The 12,826-nt window shown below is 43.6% G+C and overlaps 1 protein-coding gene and 1 non-coding gene across 2 annotated transcripts in view; one reads left to right on the top strand and one right to left on the bottom strand.

Annotated features, from left to right (window-relative positions):
• LOC126184380 (secreted frizzled-related protein 1-like) overlaps positions 1-12,826 on the bottom strand; it is a 403,479-nt gene that overhangs the window by 139,322 nt on the left and 251,331 nt on the right. The gene's annotated exons all lie outside the window — the stretch shown is intronic.
• Trnat-ugu (transfer RNA threonine (anticodon UGU)) lies at positions 2,615-2,686 on the top strand. The gene has a single exon. It is a non-coding gene; the product is annotated as a tRNA-Thr (tRNA).

Consider the following 12,826-nt stretch of genomic DNA (forward strand, 5'->3'; position numbering starts at 1 on the left):
ACCGGCGTGTTGTAATCGAGTTTCTAACCAGAGAAGAGCCGGCCGGAGTGACCGTGCGGTTCTAGGCGCTACACTCTGGAACCGAGCGACCGCTACGGTCGCAGGTTCGAATCCTGCCTCGGGCATGGATGAGTGTGATGTCCTTAGGTTAGTTAGGTTTAATTAGTTCTAAGTTCTAGGCGCCTGATGACTTCAGAACTTAAATCGCATAGTGCTCAGAGCCATTTGAACCATTTTGAACCAGAGAAGAGTTCGTTCGATTTGAACACCCTCTCCTTCAGCATAACAATGTCAGACTACACACGAGCGTTGCAACATCTGCAACAATCCGATGCCTTGGGTTCTCTGTCATCGATCATCCTCCATACAGTCCCGACTGGGCCCCTAGCGATTTTGATCTCTCTGCAAAACTTAAAGAAGACCTTCGAGGTCTTCAATTTGATAGTGGTGAAGCGGTGGAAGCAGAGGTGAGGTTGTGCCTCCGTTGTCAAAGTCAAACATTCTATAGTGACGGTATAAAGAAATGGTCTCTCATTGGGAGAAATGTTTTGTTGTCCGGGTGACTAAGTAGAGAAATAAATATGTAGACATGAAGAACGAAGATGCAGAATGTTAATAAAGTCTGTCAAATGAATCTAGTTGGTTCTAGAGACCTTTTCAAGTCTCAAACATCTATGATGTATACAGGGTGTTACAAAAAAGTACGGCCAAACTTTCAGGAAACATTCCTCACACACAAATAAAGAAAAGATGTTATGTGGACATGTGTCCGGAAACGCTTAATTTGCATGTTAGAGCTCATTTTAGTTTCGTCAGTATGTAATGTACTTCCTCGATTCACCGCCAGTTGGCCCAATTGAAGGAAGGTAATGTTGACTTCGGTGCTTGTGTTGACATGCGACTCATTGCTCTACAGTAGGCCGGCCGAAGTGGCCGTGCGGTTAAAGGCGCTGCAGTCTGGAACCGCAAGACCGCTACGGTCGCCGGTTCGAATCCTGCCTCGGGCATGGATGTTTGTGATGTCCTTAGGTTAGTTAGGTTTAACTAGTTCTAGGGGACTAATGACCTCAGCAGTTGAGTCCCATAGTGCTCAGAGCCATTTGAACCATTTTTTGCTCTACAGTACTAGCATCAAGCACATCAGTAGGTAGCATCAACAGGTTAGTGTTCATCACGAACGTGGTTTTGCAGTCAGTGCAATGTTTACAAATACGGAGTTGGCAGATGCCCGTTTGATGTATGGATTAGCACGGGGCAATGGCCGTGTATCGAGACAGATTTCCAGAACGAAGGTGTCCCGACAGGAAGACATTAGAAGCAATTGATCGGCGTCTTAAGGAGCACGGAACAATCCAGCCTATGACTCGCGACTGGGGAAGACCGAGAACGACGAGGACACCTGCAATGGACGAGGCAATTCTTCATGCAGTTGACGATAACCCTAATGTCAGCGTCAGAGAAGCTGCTGCTGTACAAGATAACGTTGACCACGTGACTGTATGGAGAGTGCTACGGGAGAACCAGTTGTTTCCGTACCATGTACAGCGTGTGCAGGCACTATCAGCAGCTGATTGGCCTCCACGGGTACACTTCTGCGAATGGTTAATCCAACAATGTGTCAATCCTCATTTCAGTGCAAATGTTCTCTTTACGGATGAGGCTTCATTCCAACGTGATCAAATTGTAAATTTTCACAATAAACATGTGTGGGCTGACGGGAATCCGCACGCAATTGTGCAATCACGTCATCAACACAGATTTTCTGTGAACGTTTGGGGAGGCATTGTTGGTGATGTCTTGATTGGGCCCCATGTTCTTCCACCTACGCTCAAAGGAGCACGTTATCATGATTTCATACGGGATACTCTACCTGTGCTGCTAGAACATGTGCCTTTACAAGTACGACACAGCATGTGGTTCATGCACGATGGAGCTCGTGCACATTTCAGTCGACGTGTTCGTACGCTTCTCAACAACAGATTCGGTGACCGATGGTTTGGTAGAGGCGGACCAATTCCATGGCCTCCACGCTCTCCTGACCTCAACCCTCTTGACTTTCATTTATGGGGGCATTTGAAAGCTCTTGTCTACGCAACCCCGGTACCAAATGTAGAGACTCTTCGTGCTCGTATTGTGGACGGCTGTGATACAATACGCCATTCTCCAGGGCAGCATCAGCGCATCAGGGATTCCATGCGACGGAGGGTGGATGCATGTATCCTCGCTAACGGAGGACATTTTGAACATTTCCTGTAACAAAGTGTTTGAAGTCACGCTGGTACGTTCTGTTGCTGTGTGTTTCCATTCCATGATTAATGTGATTTGAAAAGAAGTAATAAAATGAGCTCTAACATGGACAGTAAGCATTTCCGGACACATGTCCACATAACATATTTTCTTTCTCTGTGTGTGAGGAATGTTTCCTGAAAGTTTGGCCGTACCTTTTTGTAACGCCCTGTATATGCTGACTAAAGTGATGAACGAAGATTTGTACCAAGGCTTCTGCAATGCTATTCGAATTTAGGAATACCAAGTGGACTGAGGCGTGAACGAGAATTTGGGCTGAGGAGGGAGACGTGCTAAGTTAGTCTGTGCAGTTGCACAAAGGCACTGTGTCAGGGTGGCGTAGTGGTTAGCGCATCTGCCTTGTGAGAAGGAGACCTGGGTTCGAATCCTAGCCGTGGCAAAGCTTTTCATCCATCGCTTGACTCTTCACACATACACAAAAAGTTTGTTGTATGTAAAAGGCTTTAAGAGTTTTCACATAAAAAAATTCGAAGGCAGTAGTTTTCAGCACGCCCACACATTTCTTGTTAAGGTAGATCATGAGTAAAATTTGAGGCCACTTAGATGGGAAGTTAATAGAAAACTTTACGTTTCAAATACAGATTAATTACTAGAGCAATATTTCGTAGGGAAGTCATCGAAATTATATCGCAAATGGTTGGTTTGCGGAACCATGTTTACTGGAATGTTTTTGCTTGAACTGTCGTAATCTTTAACTCATGTCAGTTTTCATTTTTAATTGTGATACACTCTGCATATTAAGACATAAATTTCATTCGCAGCAACCAAAGCTGACTGGACGTTCACTAAGTTAAACAAGAATTGGCGTCCCACAAAGATTTTGTGCAGGAGCTGAGAATGCCTTGTATTACGAAAGAAATGCTGGAATTCTGCTCTTTCAGTGAAACAATTATACGTGCGCAGGGCGTTTTAAGACGAAATTAGTGTGAGATACGATCCAGTAATGAAATTTTAAACAGAAGAATGAACGAACGTAACTAAATCTCATATCTGGTATATTATAAGAGAAACTTGTTCTTATTTACCATCTTGTTGGGAGAGGGCATAGTTGAGACAGTTTACATGTGTAGAGAGGAAATGTCAATATTTCTGAGTGCAAAAGCTCACATTTGTCAGGAGGAACAAAAGACAATGTATCTATTTTTGTGCATAACTCATTTGTATGCAAAAAAAAAGGTTTTCTGATACCACAGAATTATGCTGTTCGCTTGGAAAAAATAATGAGACAAACTGGAAAAAAATAATTTATTAAGGAAGTTCTAGTTGCTATAGATGGAATGACTAGTTGTAAGTGGCAATAAGAAAGTTTTTGTTCCATGTGCCATTAATGCTGAGACATAAAGTTTTATTTGTGATAATACAAGTACAGAAATATAGCAGTTAGATATCATCTAGCAGAACTGTAGTAAGGAAAATCATATATCTCATATCTTTTAAATTTTTTACAAAAGAATAACAAAATTAAATTCAAGAAAAGAATCTCTCAGTATCGACTATTGTTTCTTTCACAACTTCATTCTTGCGACCAGATGTTTTAAGAACCTTCTATAGAACTCCCTGTGCTGCTTAAGAAGAAATGACTTTTCGTGACATATTCCAGACACACGTTTTCTTGTCTGTTCACTTCTTCAACTTGTTTTAGTGCTTTTAAACCCAAATTATCTCCTTTCGTTACAAAGATGTTTTGTTGGTGCTAACAAAAGCTTACATGCACTCTGTTTACCGCACAAACTGTGGATCAACTGTATGGGAGAGCCCTTGACGCATGGTGCTTGGAACGACAGAGGTGAGTCCTGCTTGACACAAAGAACATGCACCATCCACTAATGAATGTTTTGAACATTTTCTCCATAATTTGGCACTTGGAATAAGTCTAGGAATATGCAAGAGTACCAGGAACACAATAGTAATGAAAATCGGTTTGGTGAAAAAATGGCACTTAGAATGTTTGACATTTCCATTCTTCAGTTATTTATGTTACGACTTTTAAAATTTATCTAGTGTACTTAGAAGGAAAGAAGATTAGAGTTTAATGTTCCGGCGACGATGAGGTCAGTAAAGTCGCAGCGCAGACTCATATTAGGAAAGTATGGGGAAAGAAATCGCGCCCCTTTCAAAGGAACCATCCCAGCGTTTGCCTTAAAAGATTTAGGGAAATTACGGAAAAGCTAAATCTGGACGGCCAGACAGGAATTTGAACCGCTGTCATCCCGAATGCGAGTCCATTGTGCTAAACACTGCGCCACCTTGCTCAGGTAATATACTTATAGATTTGTTTCGTATGTTAGTATCATGTCGTCAAAGTTTACTTGCATACGGTTTCTTATTTTTATAAGAGTACTGGTAATGACTGATAAGTCGAAACCGGTATACCAATTAAACAATTGATGCGAACATTAACTGAAACGAAACTTCACAGCGCTTGAGAAAGTTCAATTGCCCTGAATTGCTGTAAAACATTTTTCTATTTCCTTTACAGAAATTACGTCCTCTCTTGTTTTAATTTCATGTAACTCTATTCAAATTGTGCCTATTAAAGCTGCCGCATTTTCCCATAAATGTGATCCTATTACCACAATATTGTTTTCTTTTTGTCAGGAGAGCATGTACACATGACATTCAAATTACTTCTTTTTTTCAAGTGTACGCTCAAGTGAAAGGAACATTACTATTATTCCAGTTTTTAATTTCAAGTATTATCAGTGCAGGTATTAATTATTAAAAACTGGACTACAGTTAGGTGCCGATGTTCCTAACTATGATCCACCCCACATATATTATGGTAACTTACAGTTACTGTTCTTATGTCAATTTATCTGACAAGGCTATGAAAGAAAAACATTATTCAACTCCTTTATATTGCAAATTTAGAAATTTAAATAACCATACATAAAAAATAAGTGACACAATTGTTCATTTGATTCATACGTCTTTGACTTCCTTTACCGAATGTAGTTCTCTTTTGTTGGACGCGTTAACTGGAGGTTGAATTTTGCAACTTACATCAGTTTCGTTGTGCATAAGAAAGATCTCTTTCTTTAGGCCAAATTCAAAATTTTCTCATACTGCTCATATAACCCACTTCTCTCCAGTTTTACAAACTTTAATGACTCTACTTGACCACATTTCGCCCTCATATTTGACAATGACTATATCTTTAAATGGTTTCCTCTGACTCAATTTATTTTCAAGTATTTCCCTTAAACAGAAGTCCATTCTACCTCGAGCATAAGGACGATATGTCCCCCACCTATTCTAGTTTCATTTCATACCCTGTAATTTGTATTAAAAAAGCTATTTCAATTTCAGGAATTTAAAGAGCGTATTAGCAATGTAAAACTATTTAAAATGAACACCCTGTAGATGGAAATTTTGGATCACAGTTACGTCTCAAGTTTAAATTGTTTTACAAAATATCATGTAATGCATATTTATGAAAAATATCTGTGACAGAGCGTTGCTAAATAATGAGAAACAAGAATGGTGTACAACAGTATTTAAATTTGCTTAGCTGTTTATGGTCACACAAAAAAGTTTGCAACAAAACCAAAACCACGTTCACTTGTCAAGGAAGTTCAACAGCAATTGACGCTTTCCAAGTACGCCAGTATATGTTTCATTAAGTGCAGCACCTGTCTGTCTTTCAAATACAGCACAGAAGAAATGCAGACAAGAATTGAACTGGCCTGCGCAACAGTATAATTCCAGACTAGCAGAGTGGACCATAGTCACGATCCAGGACGATAGTTAAGGAAAATTATGGTAACCTACCGACAATATTTGCCACTTTAGTAGTACATCTACATCTACATACATACTCCGAAATCCACCATACGGTGCGTGGAGGAGGGTACCTCGTACCACAACTAGCATCTTCTCTACCTGTTCCGCTCCCAAACAGAACTACATAGAGTAGCGTACAATTACACGAAGAAAATTAACTTCCAGTGGAAATGCGATTATGCTGCGTCGTGCTAGCTCATCGAAATGTGGAAGTGAGTGCAGACGCGTCTGCTGGGTGAAGGTTAGCGCCAATGTTCGAACACGCGTCCTTGCGGCGTCTGCGGCTGCGCTGCGCCGGGGCGACCTGGCGGCCTCTGCCACACCGTGGGAGCCCGCTGCAACTTCGCAGAACCGGCGCGTGACGTCATCACTCACTATAGCTATCTCATACGCACACACACACACACACACACACACACACACACACACACAAACGAAAGTTATTTTATGTCACAGCGTAGCGTTCTGAACCTAACAAGACAACTTTCGGCATCAGCATGACATAAATTGTATGCGGCTGACGTCGCAGAATGCGTAAACTCCTTTTGTTCTTTCCCTACAACGTAACAGACACATTGAAGACCTCGACATCCATACAATAAAGAATTTCGTGCTTTCCATTTTATGTTGCATGTCAAGTGAAGACTACATTTACGTAGCTAAAGCCACCTTGCATTTTCAAAAAATGGTTCAAATGGCTCTGAGCACTATGGGACGTAACTTCTAAGGTCATCAGTCCCCTAGAACTTAGAACTACTTAAACCTAACTAACCTAAGGACATCACACACATCCATGCCCGAGGCAGGATTCGAACCTGCGACCGTAGCGGTCGCGCGGTTCCAGACTGTAGCGCCTTTAACCGCTTGGCCACCACGGCCGGCACCTTGCATTTTCTGCAGTATTCCATCTGCCCTAAACGTAGTATGGCGCAGAGTACATAAGGCGCCTGATTTCCTGTTCCATTCGCCGATGGCACGTAGGAAGAATGATTGTGGAGGAGGAAATGACAAGCAGGCTTCCTGGAAAGTACGCTCTTGGAATCTTAACAGTAAACTCCATGTTGCACAACGCCTCTCTTGCACAATCTGCCTATGCGAATTTAAGAAATATCTCCGTCACGTTCTCGCGATTATTAGATGAACCTATGATGAAACGTGCCGATCCTGTATCGATCTTCTCTGTCATTTCTATTAATAGTGCGTGGTACAGATCACAGACTTCCGAGCAATACTCAAGAATCGGTCACCCTTTTAAAAATTACGTGTTAAGTTGTGCGTGGGGACTTCTAAATAGGATATACATGTCGCCATACGTTAAGACTAACGTTCAACGCCGGCCGCGATGGCCGTGCGGTTCTGGCGCTGCAGTCCGGAACCGCGGGGCTGCTACGGTCGCAGGTTCGAATCCTGCCTCGGGCATGGGTGTGTGTGATGTCCTTAGGTTAGTTAGCTTTAAGTAGTTCTAAGTTCTAGGGGACTTATGACCTAAGCTGTTGAGTCCCATAGTGCTCAGAGCCATGTGAACTATTTTTAACGTTCAACGAGAGTGGCGCATTGTTAGGAGAGAGTACATGTTCTGGGCTTGCCGGAAACACATTTCTGCTGCCGTACGGATAACAGGGGCATTGCAGTGTGGGGGTGAGATGGTGCGGAAACTGTAATCGCACTACAAAGTTGAAGTACGCGGGACAGTACCATTCTTGGGCGCAAAACGTCTAAACTGTACAGAGTCACCATTCAATTCTGGCTGTGTACGGACCATATTCAATTTCACGTCCAGCAGTACTGAAATGGTGCCAACGATTTGATCATACTGAAGCGATGCAGTGCTTCAACAAAGGAAATAGCTTGCAATACGTTAGTTCGTCCAGTCTTATTGTTCGTCTGTATGGGACCCTTACCACTTGGTCTGATTCAAAAGATTGAAAAGGTCCAAAGAAGAGCGGAAAGATTCGTGACTGGTACATTTATCCATCGCGAGAGCGTTACAAATCTCATAGAAAGTTTGAAGTGGGACACACTTGCAGGTAGACGGCGCGCTAAACGGAAGGGGCTGTTTACTAAATTCCGAAATCCGATCTTCACCGAGAGTGTAGGACATACATTATTACCACCAATTTTCAAATCGCGCAATGATCACCAGTCAAAGAGAACGGAAATTACAACTCGTACTGAGGCGTTCAGACAGTCGTTTTTCCCTCGCGCGATCCGCGAGTGGAAGAGGTTCAAATGGTTCAAATGGCTCTGAGCACTATGGGACTCAACATCTTAGGTCATCAGTCCCCTAGAACTTAGAACTACTTAAACCTAACTAACCTAAGGACATCACACACATCCATGCCCGAGGGAGGATTCGAACCTGCGACCGTAGCAGTCCCGCGGTTCCGGACTGCAGCGCCTAGAACCGCAAGGCCACCGCGGCCGACGTGGAACAGGGGGCGGAGGGTTTAGGGGGGGGATATGACTTTGGCGCAAGTTGTGCCCTCCGCCACACACCGCTTGGTGGCTAGCAGAGTATGTATGTAGATGTAGATATGTAAGACCTTCGCGGTTTACTTACTTGAGACAAGATTTTGCTGTATACATAACATCTTAGGGATCTGCATCACTGATATGTGACAAGCTGAACATGGGCTAGTCTAGAAATAAGATAGTGGACGTATGTGCTCACATCTGTCACCACGTCACTCAGTAATTTGATTGCCTATACCAAACAGCAAGATGTACAGTAATGAAATAACAATAATGAAATACTTGTACAGCTATGATGCATATTATTCCAGAGATTTTTGTTCCTAGCCTAGATCAAGATGGAAGCTATCGTTTAGACTTTAGCAAATAGTGGCAATTTTCAATGAAGGCTTTTTACAATAATGTTTGGGTTTTCTTTTTGATTGACTAACTCATCTAACTACACTACTGGCCATTAAAATTGCTACACCAAGACGAAATGCAGATGATAAACGGATATTCATTGGACAAATATATTATACTTGAACTGACATGTGATTACATTTTCACGCAATTTGGGTGCATAGATCCTGAGAAATCAGTACCCAGAACAACCACCTCTGGCCGTAATAAGGCCTTGATATGCCTGGGCATTGAGTCAAACTGAGCTTGGATGGCGTATACAAGTACAACTGCTCATGCAGCTTCAACACGATACCACAGTTCATCAAGAGTAGTTACTGGCGTATTGTGACGAGCCAGTTGCTCGGCCACCATTGACCAGACGTTTCCAGTTGGTGAGAGATCTGGAGAATATGCTGGCCAGGGCAGCAGTCAAACATTTTCTGTATCCAGAAAGGCCTGTACAGGACCTGCAATGCGGTCGTGCATTATCCTGCTGAAATGTAGGCTTTCGCAGGGATCGAATGAAGGGTAGAGCCACGGGTCGTAACACATCTGAAATGTAACGTCCACTGTTCAAAGTGCTGTCAATGCGAACAAGAGGTGACCGAGACGTGTAACCAATGGCACCCCATACCATCACGCCGGGTGATACGCCAGTATGGCGATGACGAATACACGCTTCCAATGTGCGTTCTCCGCGATGTCGCCAAACACGGATGCGACCATCATGATGCTGTAAACAGAACCTGGATTCATCCGAAAAAAATGGCGTTTTGCCATTCGTGCACCCAGGTTCGTCGTCGAGTACACCATTGCAGGCGCTCCTGTCCGTGATGCAGCGCAAGGGTAACCGCAGCCATGGTCTCCGAGCTGATAGTCCATGCTGCTGCAAACGTCGTCGAACTGTTCGTGCAGATGGTTGTTGTCTTGCAAACGTCCCCATCTGTTGCTCAGGGCCGGCCGAAGTGGCCGAGCGGTTCTAGGCGCTACAGAGTGGAACCGCGCGACCACTACGGTCGCAGGTTCGAATCCTGCCTCGGGCATGGATGTGTGTGATGTCCTTAGGTTAGTTAGGTTTAAGTAGTTCTAGGGGACTGATGACCACTGCAGTTAAGTCCCATAGTGCTCAGAGCCGTTTTGTTGACTCAGGGATCGAGACGTGGCTGCACGATCCGTTACAGCCATGCGGATAAGATGCCTGTCATCTCGACTGCTAGTGATACGAGCAGCAATGTCGCGATACGATAAACCGCAATCGCGATAGGCTATAATCCGACCTTTATCAAAGTCGGAAACGTGATGGTACGCATTTCTCCTCCTTACACGAGGCATCACAACAACGTTTCACCAGGCAACGCCGGTGAACTGCTGTTTGTGTATGAGAAATCGGTTGGAAACTTTCCTCATGTTAGCACGTTGTAGGTGTCGCCAGTGGCGCCAACCTTGTGTGAATGCTCTGAAAAGCTAATCATTTGCATATCACAGCATCTTCTTCCTGTCGGTTAAATTTCGCGTCTATAGGACGTCGTCTTCGTGATGTAGCAATTTTAATGGCCAGGAGTGTATAGCAGTATAGATATTCTCTCTGTCAGAACATGTAGATGTTGCATGAAATTTTGAAAGTACACAGGTGAGCAATACGTAATGACAGAAATATCTTTCGCGTGATGTGTCATTGCCAAGTAACTTGGATCATGCACAGATAAAACTGCTAAAGTATAGTACGAAAGGTAACTGAAAGAAATACGCAGTGTGACAAATGGGAATGGGACTTTTATTCCAAGACCATAATTACATTGAAGTCACTGCGATTTATAATGGTCTGGACATTACAAAATGTGGACATCGTTCTCAATAGGATGTGTGATCACCAGCGACGGCAGTGTATGCTCTGGTAACGGGGAGCTGACTAATACTGGATGGTCGTTTGTGCGTGTAGATGTGCTGCAGTACGTCTCGCCAAAGCATCCTACACGTAATCACGGGAATTAAGTCGGGGGAACGGGTTGCCCTTCCATTCGCCGAATATCCACTCGTTCCAAGAGCTCCTTCACCTGTGCTGTCCGCTGACTTCACTTCATTTCTATGGATGGCAGGAAGCGATAGCATCAAACTTCGCATATGGAGGAGCTCCTGGAATGAGATGATATTCAGTGAAGGGACTGGCCTGCCTGTTTCCAGGAGTTTAAATCCCATTGAGCACCTGTGGGATGCGCTGGGGAGGAATACTGAATCACGTCTCCATGCGTCAGAGACCATCCACCAGTTGTCAACCGCGGTGGTGGAAGACTGGAACGCCCCGCCACAAGAACTCATTACCAACCTCGTGGCCAGCTAGGGAGCACGTTGCATAGCGTGCACTGCCGTCCGTGGCGACCACATACCCAACTAACAAGGGAACCTCCCCATCGCACCCCTCTCAGATTTAGTTATAAGTTGGCACAGTGGATAGGCCTTGAAAAACTGAACACAAATCAATCGAGAAAACAGAAGTTGTGTGGAACTATGAAAAAAATAAGCAAAATATACAAACTGAGTAGTCCATGCGCAAGATAGACAACATCAAGGTCAATGTGAGCGCAGGAGCGCCGTGGTCCCGTGGTTGGCGTGAGCAGCTGCGGAACGAGAGGTCCTTGGTTCAAGTCGTCCTTCGAGTGACAAGTTTAATTTTTTATTTTCAGACAATTATCAAAGTTCAGGCAATCACACATAATCAACTTCGCTCTCCAAAATTCCAGGACATGTTCAGATTTGCTTGGACATATGCAGGATTTGATGGTCTACACACGGAAATATTTGAAAACGTTAAAAACATATGTTTTGACAGAGCACAGAGAAAACTGTGCGACTGTGAAACTGTTGCATTCATTTGTTGCAGTTTATGTGACAAACTCTTATGTTTTCATCACTTCTTTGGGAGTCATTATCACATCCACAAGAAAACCTAAATCGGGCAAGGTAGAAGAATCTTTTTACCCATTCGTCAAGTGTACAAGTTAGGTGGGTCGACAACATATTCCTGTCATGCGACGCACATACCGTCACCAGTGTCGTATAGAATATATCAGACGTGTTTCCCTGTGGAGGAATCGGTTGACCTATGACCTTGCGATCAAATGTTTTCGGATCCCATTGGAGAGGCACGTCCTTTCGTTTACCAATCGCACGGTTTTGCGGTGCGGTCGCAAAACACAGACACTAAACTTATTACAGTGAACAGACGTCAATGAACGAACCGACAGATCATAACTTTGCGAAAATAAAGAAAGTAAACTTTTCACTCGAGGGAAGACGAACCTAGTACCTCTCTTTCCGCAGCTGCTCACGCTAACCGCGGGACCACGGCGCTCGTGGACTCACTCTCGCCTTGCTGTTGCGTATCTTGCGCATGGACTAGTCAGTTTGTGTATTTTGCTTATTTTTTTCGTAGTTCCATTCAACTTCTTCCTGTTTTCTCGATTGATTTGTGTTCAGTTTTTCAAGGCCTATCCACTGTGCCAACTTATAACTAAATCTGAGGGGTGTGTGATGGGGACGTTCCCTTGTAAGAACCAAATTCCGCCGTTTGTATTGCCCAGAGGACCATCATGAGTGACTTCAGTGTCATTATTGTCTTTGAATAAAATTGCCAAATGCGTATTTCTTTGACTTGCCTCCTGCACTATACTGTGGCAGGTCTTTGTATGTCTGGTACAAGTTTCATTGACATATGTTACTTGGAAGTCTCAAATCAGGCTAAGGTTACTTTGGTGCTTAAGTTTTGCACGCGGGTGTACATTTCGTTTAGTAACACTAGTTGATAATCCAAGATGTAGCCACAACAAACGATCCCTCAGGATAGTAAAATATAAAAACCTTACCCACAGGGTCCAGGGATATT

This window comes from Schistocerca cancellata, chromosome 4 (genome assembly GCF_023864275.1).
Source record: "Schistocerca cancellata isolate TAMUIC-IGC-003103 chromosome 4, iqSchCanc2.1, whole genome shotgun sequence".
Taxonomy (NCBI): Eukaryota; Metazoa; Arthropoda; class Insecta; order Orthoptera; family Acrididae; genus Schistocerca; species Schistocerca cancellata.